Genomic DNA, 20,402 nt, shown 5'->3' with positions numbered 1-20,402 from the left:
GGTTAACAGAGTTGTTTGTGCTCTACATAAAAACTGTTTCTCTCTCTCTTTCTCTATTTTAGTCTAGTTCCCCATCACATTCACTCTGGTCATGTTCTTTCAACATTATTTCCTTCTCTCTCCAATAAGAGGTACATTATTATTTTTCTATTAAATATGACATTGAGGAATGAAATGCTGTTGTTTGTTGGTTGAGATGATTGGTAGGTCCATCCATTTACACACCTATATCCTCACATAGTTTAAGCACTTGGACAGACAGAAGGACAGAATGGAGCACTGCTATACTCGGTGTATAGTCAGAACAAGCAACAAGAAAAGCAGAATTTGAGAAATAAATAGAAGAGAAAAAGTGAGGAGTTTTGCTCTTCAGTATGCCGCCTGTAGACCGTTTTTCTTTGGTCTCCATTATTAATGCCAGCTCTGGGTGACCATAAATCCACTGGAATATCCTGTACCACATCACCCAATCACCAAAGACTGCACTGCTGGCAGCAGACACACACACACACACACACACACACACACACACACACCACACTTACAGACTGCGTTTCTAATCTGATGATTTGAAGGGGACACATTTCAAAAGGAGTCTAATATGTAATTTTTTGCGTAGTCAGCATACATACACCCTAACGCACACATGTACACACAAAATAACATGCACAGGCACAGATTAACGCATGCAAATGAACACACTTAAAACACACATATACTCTGCCAAGTGCTAACACAAAACCACAGCTTTTCTCATGGAAAAACACATCAGTGCTGTTAAAACCCGTTGCTCAGATCATATTATTTGACTTTCCCTCACTGGCTGAATACAGACAAAGCATAATTAACTTATATTTAAGTGCAGCTCATTGTATAAGCAAGACTTTTCGACTGCGAGGACTTTGCCTGCGCTAAGCATTTTTGCAGAAAAGGCCCATTATTTACTTTGCTGACGGATTTGACTAAGAATTGAATCACATTACAAATTTTACCCATTGCACAAATTGGATAAGGTTTAGTGCTTGGCATCTCTGGAAACTTCCAACCTAAATTTATTATCTGACAAACCAGCATTATTCCAGAAACAGCAGGGTAGGGCCTGCAGTCTATTGTTGGCTTCAGTGACTGTAAGGATGACTGACTGGATAAAGAAATTAATGCGACCAATGAATACATGTCAGACTGTTTTTGAGCAGAGATCTGAATGCTAAGATAAACTGGTTTGTAAAGGTTATCTGGCACAAATGTGAAAAAGACAGCATCACCCTGATGATGAACACACACATGCATGCATGCAAACATATGATCATACACACACAAGCACACGTCTACACAGTCACACATCTACACTCAAATACATACTCTGCAGTCAAACAGTGGTGTTTCCAGTGTGATCATGGGATTGAGCCCGATGCTGTTACTCACTCTGGCCTTATAAGGACAAGTTGAGCGTTGGAACGGTACAAATGTGCTGAATCTAATGGAACAGAAAGGGAACTGGGCTCACACTGATGGTCCAAAACAACTGCGAGACAGAGAGGAGGAGGGATCAAGACAGAGGAAGTAAGCGATGAGAGGCGAAAAGGCAAATGCAAAACAATTAGACAGCAGATATTCTACATTTGACAAGGTTTCCTTTTTTTATGTAATGTAATGTACGTTTTCTAAAACTTCCTCAATTAAAAAGGTTCTGTATAGCATGAGAAGTCAGGGAGGAGCTCCTTTATTGTGAATATTCCTCCTTTATTATTCCCTTTATCAGTTTTCTTTACCTTCCTTCCTCTCTCACCAATCTCTCTCTGCTTTATCTGGGTGTGTGTCTGTGCGTGTTGATGTATGTGAGTACTCCCAGCAGCAGGTCAGGAGGTTGTAATCCCCAAGTCAGACAAGATGGGATCAGTGCCGACTCAGTGGACCCAGACACATAGCTGCGTCCACTGGGATTAGCATAGACATACTCACACACACACACACACAAGTACAGATATGATATACATCCTCTCAGTGTCTCAGTCAATAATGGAAATACTCTCATGCTCAGACATTTATTGTTCCGCTGTCTTTCCTATATTCCTTTTCTGTCTTTTTCACATCCCCATGGACCACTGCGCCATTGAGCTAAGTCCACACACACACACACACACTCACACTTAGTCATGAGGTAATCTTCAGCAAGGTTCGGTGGTTATGACTGACTGGAGCACTTAACGACTGACTCATTGTCAGAGATTTGGGGCCATTAACAGTTAAATCATTCACACCAACTGACCATGTAAGATAATGTGTGTGTGTGTGTGTGTGTGGGTGGTGGTGGGGCAGGCATGTGTGGAGAGTGGGGTGGGGTAATGGTGAGAAAATTGAAAGAAACCTTAAAGTGTTTCCAGCTTGAAGAATACTCAGAACCATGCCATGGTGGAAAAGAGGAGGATCTATTATGTGTATGTGTGTGTGTGAGGAGTTAAAGAGAGTCTAATATGAAAGCCACTGCAGTACATCAAGCCAAATGCATAGCCATTTTGAGTCAGACTGGTCCAAGCCAAGTCACACAGGCTCCATTTGATTTGGCTAGAGAACAGTAGAAGCAAACCTGGTGTTGATAGAGATCCTCATGCACACACACACATCATCTAAGCACATAAAAATGCTTACTAAAACAACACAAAACTGACCTACAGTGAGCGCACCTCTGTCACACACTTTGCAACACACTACAGGAATAAGACCCATGCTGACAGAGCTTCAGGGAGCCCCAGCACTCCCCAGTTTTCCTTTTGAATACTCCAGTGAAACCGTCTCATATAATCGACCAACAAATAGAAATTTCTGGGGTCAAGATGTATAAATGTTGCATTTTTCTACACATAAACTGATATTTCTAAAATAAGAATCGTCACAGACAACAGCTTCACACATTGTTCAGACCTGGTGTTCGCACAGTTTTTGTGGAGCCAGCAGGTGAAGTGATAATGAGGAAATTAAATATAAGACAAGAGACATGTTTGTTTAGGTGCTTTTCCAATATCCCTGATTGCGTTATTTTTTAATTCTACACAGCAATCTATAACATTTTGATCAAAGCCCCATATATAAGCTTCATTTTAAATAAAATAATTAATAAATAATAAATAAATCATTTATGAGTGATGAATTTCATCAACTTTTATTGTCATTCAAATCAATGATGTTTAAATTTTTATGCTCAGCTGTGAAGTAGCATACCTAAGTCTACATCAATTTGAGCACTATGAATTAGTCATTGATCATCTGTCTGATGTTTAATGTAATAATGATGACTGAGATATTACAGTGATGATGGTTTACAGATACCTGTGATAAATCATTGGGATTTATCACAGCCATATGTAATGATTGTATTAATGACAGTTGCTGTGATGTGACTGGAAATGAGGCCTGTGTGCTTGGGTCGAGTTCTGCAATGATTGAGATTTGAAAAACTGAACCAAGTGTACACTATGTGCAGGTTGTTGTGGATCTACACAGAGTTTTTGTATCTGGTAAATGCAAATAATAATTATAATAAAATCTCATCAAAATTACAAAAACCTTTTCTCAACACTTGAAATTGGTCAAATGATGCAGGAAACATTGATGTGTAAATCGGTGAACTGGATTAGACAGCATCAGAATACACAACGTTATTTAAAAGGAAAAAGGGGGATAGAAAGAAAGATGAGATGGGATTTAACCAGAGGAAATGAGAGGACAGTGGGAGAGAGCGAGGGGTAGAAATCATGAGAAGAAAACGAGAAGGGAAGGAAAACAAGGAAAAACACACAGCAGTAAAGTCAACAAATGAGAGAATTGTTGGAGGTCAGAGATGGACAGAATAGTTAAAAGGAGGCAGAAGGAATTAGGTGATGAGGTAGATAAGAAAGAAATATAGACCAGGGAATGGACGGGAGGGTGAGATGGAAAGCGTGAGTGAGGCAGATGGATGGAGGGAGAGAGGAAAAGACTGAAAAGGGAGAGTTATGCATTGGGTCATTATGAAGGAATGTTAATATGATTAGTGAATGACTCTGACCTCGCTGTCTGGGACTGGTGCCTGGCTGGTCTGATGACCGCTGAACGTCTGTTACACACACACACACAAAAATACAAGGATGAAAACATATATTCAGACACATATGCCTGAACACACACAGTGCACGAAACAATGAACACACAAACTCACATTAACTCAGAAGTACAGAAGCATGTCTGAATACAATATTTTCCCTTAAATACACACACACACGTATACATCGACTCGCTCGCTGGCATGTGTGATTTGTGTCTTCTCTCTGCCAGCAGGGCAGAATGAGTCAACATGTCATGACTTATTATCTGTTTTTAACATGCATGATTCCTTACAGTCTGGCCTCATAAACTCTGGGTTAAGATCCCAAACGGTTCACAGATCTGTGTTTGTCAGGTCCCCACATGACAACCTCAGTGATTTTTGGGCCTGAGTCCCAGGGTGAGAGACAGAATTATCCTGTAGGTCCTGACGCGAAAAGCTGAAGGCTTAATTCCATGATTTAATTCTCTGTATATCAGCCAGTAACCTCACTAAAATTTACTGCCGTCTACTAGCTGTGGAAACATACAGTTACAGTTGTTGAACACTGTAAGAAGAAGTGTTTGCTTTTTTCTGTCTTTAAGACGAATGAGTCAACAAATAGCCAAATTTCCCTGCTTCTTTTACAGTTCTTCTTTTGCTGTAAGTAAGTATAGTCCATATGTTATTGTAAACCACTTTTCATCAGACATGGAGTTAGCAGTCTGTCTCTTTTTAATGTGAAACAGCAGCAGGAAGTGTTGTCTTTTTATAAACACTAATCATGAGTCATCATGTCATGATTTATTATCTTTTTTTAACATGCTTGATTCCATACAGTCTGGCGTCAGTACAGCACAGCTGTATCTGTTGCATGGAGGTAAAAACGAAAAAAATGTTGTGGTGCTGAACCAGAGACTGTGTGAGAAAGTGCTGAAATGTGAGCATGGCACACCTGCGTGACCACATTAGTCAAGCCAGTCAGTTTACCACGACACAGCTCAGTCAAATCGTATCCTGGCCTTAAAAAAATCATATATGAAGTCATGGTGTGCTGTGTGTGCATGGTGGAGATGTTCATAATGTGAAAACGTGTGCAGGGTGTTTGAGTTTCCTGCAGTCCAGAGACACATTGAGTTTGTAAATTGGCAACTTTCAATTGCCCATAGGTGTGAATGCGAGTATGAATGGTTGTCTGGGCTTTATGTGTTACCCATGTAGTAAACTGGCATCCTGTGCAGGGTGTACCCAGCTTTGTGCCTCCAGTAATGTGAGGTGGGACAGGCTCAAACCTCCACAGTGGGTTTATATAATGGATGGAAAATGTGCATGTGGAAACAGGGTAAGTCATTGTGTTTCCTCAGCCAAAGAGAAAAAGAAGACATATGGCTATGGATTTTTTTTTTAAATTAAAAAATATATAAAATTACATGAACACGCAATATTAAACCTGACCTGTATCCAAGAACAGACTCGATAAATGCCTGCTCACAAGTGATGACTTTTGATTCCCACAGTGGGTTTCAAATGGCCATGCTTTGTATTTGTCTAGACCAGTGCAGGGAACATACACATTTTTCAACACACAGATACACAATGGCAATTGCTTTTAGAGATCCAAGCCCAGCATGTGTTTTCATCTGGTTTTCAGGCGTATTCAGCAAAGGGCCATATCAATATCACATGCAGAAATAGAAATTATCCTTTAATCTAGCGTGAAAGCCTCTCTTGTTGCTTTGCTGTTGGCAGAAATGGTTGGAATAATACAGTTTACTATGTAGAGGTCACATTCTTGGAAAACCTATCTGCGGTGGCGGCCATGGTTGTGTGTTTAGCTATGTGTGTATTTGCATGTGTGCTTCTTTTTCCTTTCAGGTATAGCATGGGTTGTCATCTCCTTATGTCTTATCAAATCTAGATTCCTATTTAGTCCTCATGACTTCTATTCAGGCTTTGAGAAAGATGCCAGCAGGCAAACACAGAGACAAACACACAAAGCTTTGTCCAGGTATGTGTGTAAAGAGTGATGAGTTTTGGTCCAGTGGAGAGTGTTATCACCACTGGCCACTGCGCTGTGGACAGGACAGATAGCCAACTGCCATGCACTTGTGTGTGTACATGTTTTTTTTTTTTTTTCAGACTGTTGGCTCAGCTGTGTTAACGTGGACATACACACCTCTGTGTGTCAGATACGTGTACCTGTGTGCACGCTGCGTACACACTTTTGTCACTCTGTCAGCAAGCGAGGATAAAGTGCGTGCATGTGTGTGTATTTGGAGATTGTCAGCGATTCTTAGAGCAGCATGCAGCTCTTGAGCTTCTGAGAGAGAAATATCTGAGGTTGAAATATGGTGAGTCATCTGGTAGATAAGAAATACTGAGAGCTGGAGAGGAAAGGAGGGGGAGGGCAAGAAAAGGGGGGAGAGATTGAGAGACATACAGTAGTAAGAGTGTGAGTTTCAGAATAAGAGCAGGTTTAAGAAACTCAAGAGGTGTCGGGAGTGAGGGAGTGGGAGACAACTTAAAGTCACTCAGTGAAAGAGCGAGTGCTGGAAACTCGAGGAGAAAGGAAGATGTTGAGGAACATCAGGACAAACAACCTCCTGCTGAATACTTAAAAGTTGAAGCATGTGTATTTGTAATATCTGACATATAAGCTACCTTTAGCTAAGACACTGCACCGGTTATTATATTTCCTAACATGAATTTATGGCACTGGTTGTGGTCACTAACAGGTCTTCACCTTACCCCGTTTCTTGCCCATTGTGAGCTGGGATAGCCAACACTGCACAGGATCAAGGGGTGCTTAAAATAGATTAATAGAATTAGGGGATAATGCTCAGTCTATTCCAGGTATAGGTCATGGGTCAGGATGTTGTTACGTTTGATCAAATTTAGATTTTAGTTCCCAGGACTTCTATCCAAGCTTTGAGAAACATACCAACAGGCAAACATATACACACACTCATACAGACAGCTTTGTTTAGGTATGTCTGCATAGAGTGGGGACTAATACTTTAATGGGCTGTGCATAACACTGTGAATAGAGAATCTTATATACATTTTTTTATATAAACATATCTCTTGTTTAAGATTTTAAAATATTTTCTGTTTAATTTTGTATCTGTTGTAATTGTTTGATTTGTTTTTTTTTCTCTTGCCCTTAAAGAAAACTGAAAAGCATGCCTAGAGAGAAGGTGCTATCTCTAAAAGTGGGGAAGAGTGTGTGTTAGGGAAAGATTCAGTGAGAGTTGTACAGAAATAGAGAGGAAATTCAAGTCACATGCTGAGATATTGAGAGGGCGCGAGCTTATGTAACTGTGGCATTTCAATACAGCTGTCCAAAATGCTGACTGAAAGAAAGTCAGTTTCACTTAATGTTTTCTGTGATAAAGAATAGACATACTGCTAAAATGCTGGGAGAATTTTCACTCCAAATCAGTGTAACTAGTGAGGCAGAGAAAGCTTTTCAAGTTCCACTGCGCTCTGCAGTTTGTGGTACTTTCTCCATACAGCTCACTTGATATTTTTTTTCCAACCCAGTAACATTTAGGCCTTCCCATTTAATACTCAAATTTTCACAGTTTGCCAACTTTACTTGAAAGAGCTCTTCATTAAATTAGGCTTAATGGACAAGAAATCACTGGCCTGCCTTGGTGATTATTAGTCTTAAAGTAGAACAGAGATAGACGGGAAAGTAGTTGAGAAAATAAAGTGAATTGAGTTGCAGCTGAAACTCTGGTGTGTGAAATGCATCCGTAAGTCACACACCAACTACTGCACATTGGAACCTAGTAATGACTGGACAAAACCTAAAGTGTGATCATCTCTCTTCACGATAAGTTTAAAACGTGTGGTTTTACTAATTATCAACATTTAGTATACGCTTGAGATACCTTTACAAGGTTTTGCAGGATTACAACATTATAGAATTAAGCATAGGTGGTCTCCATTTTAAAATCTGGCGTGCTTGCAGTTTGGTTTCCTTTTTATTTCTTCTAGTAGCAATGGAATTATCCCATTGGTGGCTTTTAAATGGAGAGATTTGTTTCCAACTGCTAACTCAAAACTAGCCAACCTCTTCAGTGAAGATGTCTCAATAGTGTTTGGGAATTCAGGCCAAGTCCCTCACACGCTCTCTCTCTCTCTCTCTCTCTCTCTCTCTCTCATTCACACTCTTCCTCTTTCCCTCTCCCTCTTCTCTCCCTCTCTGTCCTCCCATCTGTGAGTTCACATGAACAGAAGTCTCCCGGGGCTTTTCATTGGCCGAGCTCCACACTAAGAGGCGAGCTAATTGGCCAGCTGGGGCCCAGCCGGTTGTTGGAGACAGGGCATTGGCCAAGAGAAGGGTCAAGTGACATGTCATTGGTCAGATTGGCTGGTAACCTGGCAACACTTCAGGCTTTCCCTCTCGAGAAAAGCCTGGTGGGAAGAGAAAAAAAAAAAAACAGGGAAAGGCTGCAGAACGTAATTTGGCAACAGCTTTTCTGAAAAATTGTCAGTTAATTTGCAGCTTTTTAGAAATATAACAGTGTGTATTTGTGGGAGTTGTAAGTCCTTGCAGTCCTTGTGTGAAATCTAATGATTGAGGGTTATTTGTTGAAGTCTCTGTGTCATCTTCAGCTTCACCAGTTTATCAATCCAAACAATTCAAACAGGCAAGACGTCACAGCCAACTGGATACTATGACATGCAAGATTGTGTGTGTTTGCTTTTGAATTTAATTTGACTGGGCATTTGATTTTTATCTTTTAGTCGTGCACTATGTTGAGATAAGATAATGATCATAGAAAAACAGCTCTGAATGAAGCTATTCTGTTTTGCTCTCCTCAGTTATTATTCATCTTCTGTAGAGTTCAATCCAAGTACCGTCTGTTCCCCTCCATCCTCTTTTCTTTACTCTCTCTATCCTCATTTTTTTCCGTGGCTTCCCACTTTCCCTCAGTACCTCCAATCCTTACATGTGTTTGTCTTGACATTGTTCTGTTCCTTTAATTGTTCAATATGTTCAGTAACTTAGTTTCTGTGTTTTGGGAACACCCACCATCTGACATATAAGCACGAGTGTGTGAATCCTTTTGAAGGGAAGGCTCACTGCACTCTTACACTGAGATTTTTTTTTATCAGAACAGATAGATTATTTAATTTCCCCCCTTCTGTACTGCTCAGTTAAGGTGAGGATATGATTGTGGTTGTGGTTGAAAAACATCCCATGTTTGCAGTTAGTAGTAGTCTGTCCACCTCAGTCTTTTCTGACACTGCAACAATGTGACATTACTTCCATCTTTGCTTCACAGAGACATTGATTCATTATTCACAAACCCACAAGAGGTTGGAAGAAATGATAAATGAGAAAAATAGTTTTTCTGGTGAGGACAGCCTCCGCAGTCAGAGAAAAGAGAAACTATCTTTCTCGCTTTCTCTCCTTCAAGTAGGTTAATATCTGTCCACCTTCAACTTTTTATTAAGTAGCAGAGTGAGCTAATCCAGAGGAAATGAGAGGTTGAGGTTAGTCACCAAGGATTAGTCTGGTCCCAGGACATCAAACATTCCCTACCCACCCAGGAGATAATCATAGCCAGGTAAGCCAGGAAATTAAGTGACTGCCTTTCAGAGGGTTTCTAATCCCCATCTTGCTCTCTCCTTACATTTCTCATTCTTTCCCACCCATCCTGCTTTCTGTTCTCCTCCTTTGCCCATCCCCCCCTACCCCACCTGGACTAGAGCTAAGTCTACATCCTGGCCAATCTGCAACAGACTGCTTGTGTCTGCAGGAAAACTTCATCTCTATCTCTAAGAGGGTGTGTGATAGATGACACTATCTATCCTTGTGCTGAAGGTAATATCTGACCTATCTCTTCTCTCAATCCGGATCTTCGACAGTTTTCTGTTCATCTTCATATACTCATTACTGCACTGTATCAGCTCAACCTTTTAAAATACATTATGAAATAGGTTAAGTATGCTTTTCTGGAGGAAATAGGTTTCTTACAGGTCATGCTGTATAGTTCAGAAAAGACTTTAAGGACTCAGATGTGTATATTTGCATGCAACTTTTTTTCACGTAAGCGTGTTCATGTGTCTGTGTATGTGTACCTATGAATTCAGGTCCACAAACCCAACAAAAACACAGCACAGCAGCTGGATTTCTGCCTCCTGCCAAAGCATGTCATCCAGTACAAAAGCAAAGATTGTCTCCATTTTCCACACTTCTTTGTCCAGTTTTCTCTTCTTCTTTTTCTTGTGTCCTGTGTGTCTCATCCTTTTACATCTACACAGTCATACATGTCACATATATTGTACAGTACACACAAACCTACAAAACATTCCTTTTTAATTACTTACTTGATTACTTTTCGATTTACTTTCAATTTTTTGTCTCTATATTTTAAACAAAGTTGAGACATGTTTACATTTTTATGTCAATATCTTAAATATAGGCTCGATTCATGTCACATTAATGTCACCCACCCATCACAGATTCATAATTACTGCTTTGTAGCTTGAGGCACTGTAATAAAATGCTTTGGGAGCGATAGCAGGTCTTAATTCACGTGGATGAGGAGAGGCTCAAAGTCCTAGTGTTACCTGAATAGACCGGGGGAGGGGAAATGAGAAAATAAGAAAAATAGAGGATATGAGAAGGGAAAGCAGCAATGTAAAAATGGACAGGGCGAGATATAAAACATGTTGAGACTGGTGCAGTGTGACAGAAGAGACAAAAGGAGAGAAGAGGTCAAGACTTCCATGAGATTAGAAGACACAGAAGTTATAGGAAATATAGGGAAGAATGAAAAGACACCCTGGCCATCACTACCCCCCGACTGGAGCCAATCATCTGAGAAAGGAAGAGAGTGTGTGAAGGAGGCAGAAAGAGAAAGTGTCACTCTCATCCTATTATTGCTCCATCTAACCTGCCACTGTAGCCACCTGCTCCCAGTGTCGCACACTCACACATATACAAAATGTATATTTTCAGCTTCATACTCAGCACATGCATACGTTCTCTCTCTCTCTCTCTCTCACAGACTCACACAGTAGAAAGGTGTCTGTGCTGCTCTTATGTGCTTATGCTCTTATGCTAAGTCCTGCTCCTGAGATATCACGGAGAAATAAATAAATAATCCAAGAATCCGCAAATAAAAACCCAGCAGAGATTTTCCTACCTAAGGCGCTGACATTATAAAAATGGCAGAGAGGGGGGAGCAGAAATTTACCCTGCTCTCATCTTTGCTGTCTGTGTCCTCTCTCCCATCATCTCTTCGTCTCCGTCAGGTAAATTGTGTCCCCTCTAACCCCCACCTCTTTTCACTCTCCCACATCTCTCTCTCTTTCTCTTCCACTATCCCAGTCCTCCTTGGAATTCACCTTTCTTTGTTCCCCCTAATCCTCAAAGGGGAACTTTTTTAAGTCGGGAAGTTTGGGGTAGAGGGAAGGAGTGAGACACAGATGGAGAGTGGGAGGGTAGAGGAAGAGGGATATACTATCTGGGTGGCAAGGAGGGGGCTTAGAGGTAACCAAATTATCTGGCTTCTATTTTTCAGCTCTCCGTCTCCTCATCCCTCTCTCTGTCCATATATATACACCATCAGTCCGACTCTCTCTCTCTGTCCCCTTATCAACTCCCCACCTTGCACTTTCAAGGACAAGCTTAACTGTTAAGAACACTAAGGATTGGATGAACCTCTGTGTGGTGTATATGGTGTAAATGTATGTGTGATTTTGTGTCTGTTCATCTTTTATTTATATTTCTTAACTGCATGTATAATATAACACATGAATATTGTACGTGTGTGTACACAGTTATATATGCACACATGTTTTTGTGTGTATTTCTCCAAAGGCTTTGCAGCAGGGACTAATCCCAGCCTCTCTGCTATCGCCTTACCTTCCTCCTTACTATCATTTATTTATCCCCCATCTCTCTCTCTCTCTCTTTCTCTCACTCCCACCACACTCACTGTCTCCACTCTCTCTCTCTCTTTCATTTCTATCTCTTACTTTCCTCACTCCCTCTTCCAAATATATATATATATGAATATATAAAATATACACACACATATACAAAAATAGCTGCTTTTTACCTGAGAATTTCATTGTTTAGGATCAGAATTTGGTAAAACATTAATTTAATGGGGACTCAGTTCCCATTTAGAGACATACATTTATAGGTTATTTCACACTTAACTTGTCTCCAACCAGTTCAAACAAACTTTCAGTGTTTGTCTATTTAATGCAGTTTGATTGGACTGGTGTGAAAGCTGTCAATTGGACTCCGGTGGGGATTAAACAACCAGACAGTGTTCTTCCACTTCAACAGAGATGTGTGACTTTAGCATAGATTCAAAAGCTAAACTACTCTAAATTCATCTGCTGATATAAACTATGATAAAAAATGACCTTTTGATATTTATGAACACAAGGTCATTTGAAACAAGTGAATAATCCATCACTTAATAATGATATAAAATCAGTGTAAACACAACTGAACCAGAACTAAAAAGCAACATGTGTGTCTTTTCTTTTCCCCTTGCACCTGAATAAATGAGCCAAGACTTGGTGTCTGGTTAGGGCTGGGATTGTTACTCATGTAGTGGTTATTGTTAAAGCAACATTATGTGATGACTTTTCCTTAAAAATCATTCTGATGGTACACTGACTTGTAACAGGAAGAATGGCGCCTTTTTCACTCCAACTCCTGCTCTTGCTCCGTGTATAACTCGATTTAAATGGGTACGATCTTTGCATTAAGTGCCTAATGCTTTAATGGCCCCACATCACACATTAAAGAAGCTAGCTCGGTAATTCTTTCTTTCGTTTATAAACTTCCCCAATTAATTTTGTGCTTGTTAGCAGAGAGATTGATAAAGGTACGCTGCTTCCAGTACCTATAACCACTGTGACTTGAAGCCAAAAGATTTGAATGCATCCTGTAATTATTGTAACTATTGCTGCTGCTCAGCAAAAGTAACATAGTGTTGCTTTAAGGTTGAGGTAAGTTGCTGGGCAATCAATAGGAGTGCAGTGTCCTCCTAAGTGACAAAAACAGATCTGTGTGTGTGCATGTGTGTGTGCCTGCTGTAAGTTTGCTGGGATGCCGCGTGCTTGATAACTTTTAAATGCCATCTAAAAAAGAAAAGAGGAATTAATTTGATTGATAGGTCTACGCACTGATATGCATACAAACACACACACAAACCGAATATGCAGTCTCTCCCACTCCCTCACAGACCTACACTAAATAAACAGGATATGCTTTGCATTAAGTAGTATTAATCGCTGTATTCATGGGAGACGCTCTAAGCTGCATGCTTTGGGGAAAATTGACCTTCTGTGGTCTTAATTGTACCAGAGGCTCAACAGCGCTGTGACATTTAACTGTGCTCCAGTCTTAATTCTTAGCCCTTTATTCTAGTGCTTCGCTGACATTTCGGTATGAAGAGGGTTTGTGAATAAAGATGTTTGGTGCTTCTTTGGTGCTGTAAACAAATAAGCAAATTTGCCCATGATTATTTTATTCTTTCCCTATCTTTTTCTGAGTCTGTCACAGTTTTGTGAATCTCTCACTTTTGTTGTCTGTCGGCGTCACTCTTTTGGCTGCCACTCTCCCTAGTGAGATCTTGCAGCCCAATAGCACAAGCTGACCAAAATGGTGTACGTCTGCAGAGGCCTTGTGGGGTTGTTGATCAATAGCAGTGACTCAGCGATTACTTTGCCAGGTGCTGAAACTACGCTGGCCAGCCCTCAGCTTTTACTGTGTTTTGTAAACACGGACACACAAACACAAACACCACCCACATATTTTTGTTTGTGATGGATCACGATGTTACAAAGAGGTGAATCACAGTAGATTTTAATAGATTTTATTCCAAAGCAGCTACATTGTCGTTAAACTTTCCAAGGAAATGAAAACTGGCTGGGTCTGTCTAATCAGGTTGGATACAGTCTCATTTTACTGCTTCAGGTCTCGGGTCTGTGTGTGAACATGTCCAATACCTGAGTGGATCAGGATAGAGTGTGTGTGGTATTGATCACGTGGTAGGTCACAATCATCGTGGGAGAAAAAGGTGTGTTATGAGGTAAGGATGTAACTTGTTAATTAGTGGGTGCTTCTATGTGACTTTGCTGTGTTGAGACTGGGCCAAGCTAGCAGTTTCTCCCAGGTTCCTGTCTTTGTTCTGAGCTAACCAGCAGGCTGTAGCTTCATCTATAAACAGATACAATATGAGAGCGGGATCTGTCTGAATCCAAATGATCATATCTCCTAAGACGTCCCTTTGACAAACCAGAAATCTGGAAATATTTAGGTCATTGCTGAAAGTATAAATTCTGTCACGCTACCAGGCTGTTATTATGATGCATATCTGAATCCAAATGGAGCGACGAACCAGACATGCTGTAGTTGACTTTGGCAGTACGACTGTGTCTTGTGTGGTCAACACAGAGTCATTGTAAGAATGATGGGCAATGGAAAGGCTTCATTAGAATAGCTGTCTGTGTGTGTGTGTGTGTGTGTGTGTGTGTGTGTGTGTGTGTGTGCATGCAGAGGTGAACTTGTATTTAAATGCGAATAAGCATGTTCTTGTGAGTGTGCTTGTTGACTCTCCTTCCTTTAGAGCTACTTTGTTAAGAGGCTGTAGTAATTAGCTGGAGAAAATGGATGGCTTTTCACCAGCAGCTGCAATTACTGCTTTCTCTAGAATGAATGGATGGATGGATGGATGGATGGATGGAAGGATGGATGGAAGGATGGTATACAGTGTTAAATGAACAGATGGAGAGTTATAGAGAGAAGAATAAATAAAGACTCAGGGTGCTGGGATAGAGGGCTGGAAGGAAGTATGCATGGATGGTTAGAGGTGGGGGAAGGAAAGATGGAGTGTGTTGGTGAGGAACAGGGTGAATTAGCTTGTTTTACCCTGTCGTCTTGTTATTTATTGCTCCAGTGGCAGTGGATGGCATCACAGCTCCCAGCATATATCCAGGAATGGCAGAGAGGTTGTGAAGGGCTGTAGGCTAAATTTGATGTGAATTTAGAAAAGAAATTTAAAAAAAGAGAGAGAAAAGAAATTACAAAACATCTGCAACCAAAACTGGTGTGTACTCTCTGATGCGCTCCAAGCTGAAGCATAGCTCACTTCACACACTGGAGACAGGTGTAATATTTTTGTTCTCCCTCACTCAAGACTAAGATGACATATTCCTAATATCATTTTGATTAACAAGGCGCATTAACCTGTTAAACACACACAGAATGTGGGTGTGCAAGAGTGTGATTAAGTGTGAAGTTGTATTTTTTTACAGTACGTCCATGTGTGTGCACGTAAGTTAGTTTTTCCATCTCTGTGAAGTATTAAGAGCGTGCCTGTGGTGAAGTAATCACAAAGAATGGCCTTCAATATGAATCCAGTGACAAAATCCAACTAATAGCAGAAGGTCAGGGTCTCTGTACACTGAGCAAATGTGCGAATTGCTATTAATTACTTTATTTTAGATATATAACAATCATATTAATTATGATATTTAGGAAATTAAAATCATATCGATTAAGAATAGGGTGATGAAGTGCATCGCTTTGTTCCACCAGGGTTTAGCTGTGCTTGTGACAGACAGACTCATCCTTTCTTTGTGAACAGAGAGAAGATGCAAACCAAGCTAACTTTGAAAAATCAACATGATACAGAGTCAGTTTTTTCCCCCCCTCTCCATAAAAAAACATTTTCAGCTGAGCACACACAAGTTGGCAGATAGCAGCCAGCATTTCATTTTATAGTTTGGCTAACTCAAAATAAATGTTGCTACCACTCATAAAATGTAAGAATGAGAATCCTGGTAAGAGCTTGGATCCTGGTCTAGTTTATGTTTTAAGGGGGACGTTGTCACAGTGATGCACCCTGAGTATAATGCTGTTTCTTCATCCCAAACCAGAGATATGAGTATGTTCTGAAAACAGGAGTTAAAGTTCACTTGAATGCTTATTGTCTTCTGCTGTTTGCTGTCCCAGGCGTCCTCAGGTGGTCCTCATCCAAACACACCCAGCTGCAACCAAGAGCTGTGTTTTAATTGAGTCAGCTCAAAGTGCTGGCTGAGCAGAACGATATGTCTGATACGGATTAGAACCAGCCTTCCCTTATTCATCGATTTCTACAGGGGTGGGAGGCTGGGGGGCACAACGGCAGGACGACGGAAAGGGAGCAAAATCTTTTTCTATCGATTTACGGAAGGAGAAAAGGACATTGGGAGTGAAAGAAAAACATGGACTGAGAGTGAAAGAAACGTACGGAAGGAGGAAAGTATTGGATGGAACCCTCTCTGTTAGATGTACAGAAAAAACAAAAGCGAACAGAAGTGACTGATGGAGATTACACTGCTCCTTTTCTGCCATCATTGATTTTAGTAAGGGTGGGGTTAGCAAGACAGCTGAACTGGGGAAGGGATATGGAAGAGGTATAGAGCTAAATGGAAGAGAGCACAATGGAGAGAGAGATGCAAATTCAAGGATAAGTGATGTAGGAGGAAAAAAAGCGATCTTAACTAAGAGTGCGGGAAGGGGATTTTACAGTGCTCAGAGGAACCCTTTATTTCACTTAAGGAGAGTTGGTTAATGAAGGAAAAAGATGAGGTGTGGACAGGGAGAGGGAGAGAGATGGAGGAAGAGAGGATGAAAAAAGGAGATGTGAGAGAGGGTTGGATGGCGGGATGAAGAGGAGGAAGAGGAAGATGATGAGGGAGTGCAGAGGAAGATAACAAAAAGCGTTGAGGAGAGACACTTCACATTTGGGCTAAGTGGTCTCATTGAGGCCGTGTGCATCTACCAAATACTCCACGTCGATCTAAATCTCTTTGAAATCCTTGAAACAGCTCGAGTGAAAAGGATGGGACATTTGCGCCATTATGTGTGTGTGTGTGTGTAAAACAGGCCAAGACAGAAAAAAACAAAGTAAGAAAGACTGAGTGTGTGAGTGTGTGTCAGTGCTGAAAGTGATGGGGTGGTGTGTTTTATGGGTAAATTGAAGGGTCTGTTGAAAGGAGAGAGATGAGCCCCTCTTACAGTGTGTGTGCGCCTGTCTAAGTCTGTGTGTGTGTGTGTGTGTGTGTGTGTGTGTGTGTGTCTCCCTTCAGTATCAGTCTCTTCTGCTTGATTTCCGCGCTCTCCTCCTTGCCTCTCCTCTGCCCGCTATGCCGTGAAATGGTTTTTCACTAGACCATTACCCCAACCAGTGTGCTAGACTACTGCCACAGTCCTCTGTGAGTGAGAGAGAGTGTGTGTTTAAATTGCGCGTGCGTGCGCCGGGAGTCGGAGGGAAGGGTGTGTATTTGGCTGCGTGCGCGATAGAGGCCACACTATGTGTATGTGAACAGTCGCTGCGCTTGAAAGATAAAAATTGTGCGTTTTTTTGTTTATGTGTGGGGGTAAATAAATCATGTGCACATTTTCCTACGTGTGTGCATATAACAATAGTGTGTATGTGTGTGAAAGTGTGAGGGGGGAAAACAGAGTGGGTGTGTACAGTATGTCCCACGCAAGCTCAGCTGTCATAGTGTTTGCCCTGCACTGTACTCCTGTCACAGTTGTGAATGCTGCAAGTCTACTAACATCTAACATCTCTCTCTGCCTCACACACACACACACACACACACAGCTGCAGACAGACTAATACAGACAGCTGTAGTTGTAGCCAGCAAGTTACTGAGCTCACAAACAGACCGGTGGATCCTCCAGCTCTGGCTGAATGGTTTCTGGGATTGTCAAATTTTCAGCTAGAACCATTTTTCAGTAGAATTTATGTTTTGTTTTGTTTTTTTCATTCCTGGCCTAAAAAAGTTTTTGGGTGAATTCAGCCTGTGTGCAAAATGTACACACAAACTGAATTCCCTGGAATTATGTTTGAATTTGTGCTGTATGTCCCAGGCTTCTTGTGATTCAAAGACAAATATATATTAAGTTATTTATTTTGGTAACACTTTATATTAGGCTACACTTATTCACCTAGCTGCTTATTAGCACTTTATTAGTCATTACAAAACACTTATTAATCCTTTACTCTGCATGATCATATTCTACAGCTACTACACCAGTTTTCCTCAATAACCTCCTAATTACTGCTTATTGATGATAAGAAGGGAAGTTGTTGTACATGAATTTACAATCTTAAAATGCTTTGCTCAGTTTGGACCTTATACGATAGTAGCAACACTAGAAGAAGTAATTCTCCCTTATTAACACTTGATAAATATGGTGTTTTCTTGCATAACTAAACACAAAACTGATGATCAAGACCTCAGTTTAGAATAGGAAACATATTCTGAGACTTCATTTACACTTATTTGGACACTATTAACACTTGTAGGTTTGTGTTTAATAGACCATATTTATCAAGAGCTAATAAGGGAGAATCACTGTTACTACTTTACTACTATATTAATAATGACTGATAAAGAGCAAATATGCATGCTAATAATCAACTAGTTAATGGTGAATAAGTGTAGCCTAATATAAAGTGTTACATTTATTTCTTCCCAAACAATGTTGCTGCATCTATAAACAGAACTCTAACAAAGCTGTATCACACCAGAGACGTATACACCCGCAATGACGTGTTACTTTATTAGGAGAACGTGCTCTTCATGAACAAGCTTATTTGTTGTTGCTAACTTATATGCACAAGCACCATGCTACCAGCATGGTGCTTGTGCATATGTGGGATGAGTATGGCTCCCAACACACTGCCTTGCTTCATACACACATATGCGCATTCATTATACGTTCATCTGTTCGTGTTTACTCAGCATGTGGCATCACGCAGTAGTCTGAGCATCAAACCAAGGTAGTCAGTCTGTCTGTCTGTGCTGGAACGCCATCTCATTCAGGATGCACTGCCTATAAGATTAGAAATGCTGTACATTTTTCCCAATTGACAACAAATCCCATGAAAAGATCAAAGCCTACAATAAATTGATTCAGCTAACAGGTATCGCTGCTTTAGACAAAGCCTGAGATCTTATTTCTCTGTGTCATAGAGCTCCATTGTTGTCCATTATCAAAACACATAAATGAGGCACAAAGCTGCACTGGGAGACATGCTCCTTCATTATCATGAATGCAGGCAGTGTAGTTTAGTTCAATGCCACATACCACAGCCAGAATACAGAAATGTGTGTTTACCTATGACTAAAAATAGTCCCTAGCGAATGTATTGTTTGTTTAATGTTTGCTGTGCCCAGCTGCCTTTTTAAAAATTGAAACTGTGTGTCTGTGACCTGTTTGTAAAAATGTATCTCCTTATAGGAAACATGCCTCCCTCTTTCATTAGTTTCCTCTCCTCCTTTCATGACTCTTTGCTTTTTCCTCACCTCCACCTTAGTCATCTCTCCCGCCTCTCACTCACCACCAGATGTAGCAGTCATTTCCCCTTCATCATCTCTCACCTCTCTCGCTATCCTCAGTTCCCTCCTTTAACATCTTGTTTAAATCGTGTCTGTAATGTCCCCCTCTCCTCCCCTCTCTGTCGTCTCTGTCCTCACCCCCATTCACTCCCCTTGTTTTATAATTCACCTCCCATCTCTTCTCTCTCCCTGCCACTTCTCAGTGGCTTCATAATATCCCTCCCCTCTCTATATCTCCCTCACCTGCTCTCTGTGACTCATTTACTTCTCATTCGCTCCATCTCTCTATCCTCCTTTCTTCTCCATCTAATGCCTTTTCATTCTTTCGCTCCACCTCTCTGCTCCCTCCTAATATCCTGACGTCTCTCTACCTGAGATATTGAAGCTATAAAGACAGGTGTTCAGAACGAAGCAGGACCAGCAAATCTGTTTTATGTGCCTCCTGGCGTTCTTCCCTGGAATGCAGAGAGAAGAGGAGAGAAGGGGAGAGGCAGAGAGAGGAGAAAAGCCGTGGTCTGTGATATCTAACTCTCAGCATTACCTCGAATCGAGGAGAGACAAAGAACCCAGTTTTCCATAAAAACTCCAACTTTTCTCTTCACCACTTGGGACACACACACTCCTTCCATTATGTTCTTTTGGATCTAATATGCTTATACTCTTTTTTTTTTTTCCCCCAGTATGTGGGGACATGATGTGCACCGTGCTTTTAAAGGACATTATAGCAAAATGTGCAGATAACGTACAGTAATGTCCTGTAGAAGGCACAACAATGTACAATTTTATCAGATAAGGATGTGTATTATCAAAAAAAGCTGCATTTTACAGTGGTGGAGATGTAATAGACTAAGTTTGATGGGCTATTTTAGAGACTCAGCATCACATAGACCCTGAAGGGACTGTGTAATGCTGCATATAAGTATTATTTTTATTAGCAGGGTTCAGCATGTATGCA

General features: G+C 40.8%; 1 protein-coding gene across 1 annotated transcript in view; it reads left to right on the top strand.

The window, feature by feature from the left end:
- Positions 1-20,402, top strand: part of LOC108902825 (partitioning defective 3 homolog B-like) — a 173,677-nt gene that overhangs the window by 132,805 nt on the left and 20,470 nt on the right.

This window comes from Lates calcarifer, linkage group LG1, assembly GCF_001640805.2.
Source record: "Lates calcarifer isolate ASB-BC8 linkage group LG1, TLL_Latcal_v3, whole genome shotgun sequence".
Taxonomy (NCBI): Eukaryota; Metazoa; Chordata; class Actinopteri; family Centropomidae; genus Lates; species Lates calcarifer.
This window is presented reverse-complemented; position numbering and strand designations above follow the sequence as displayed.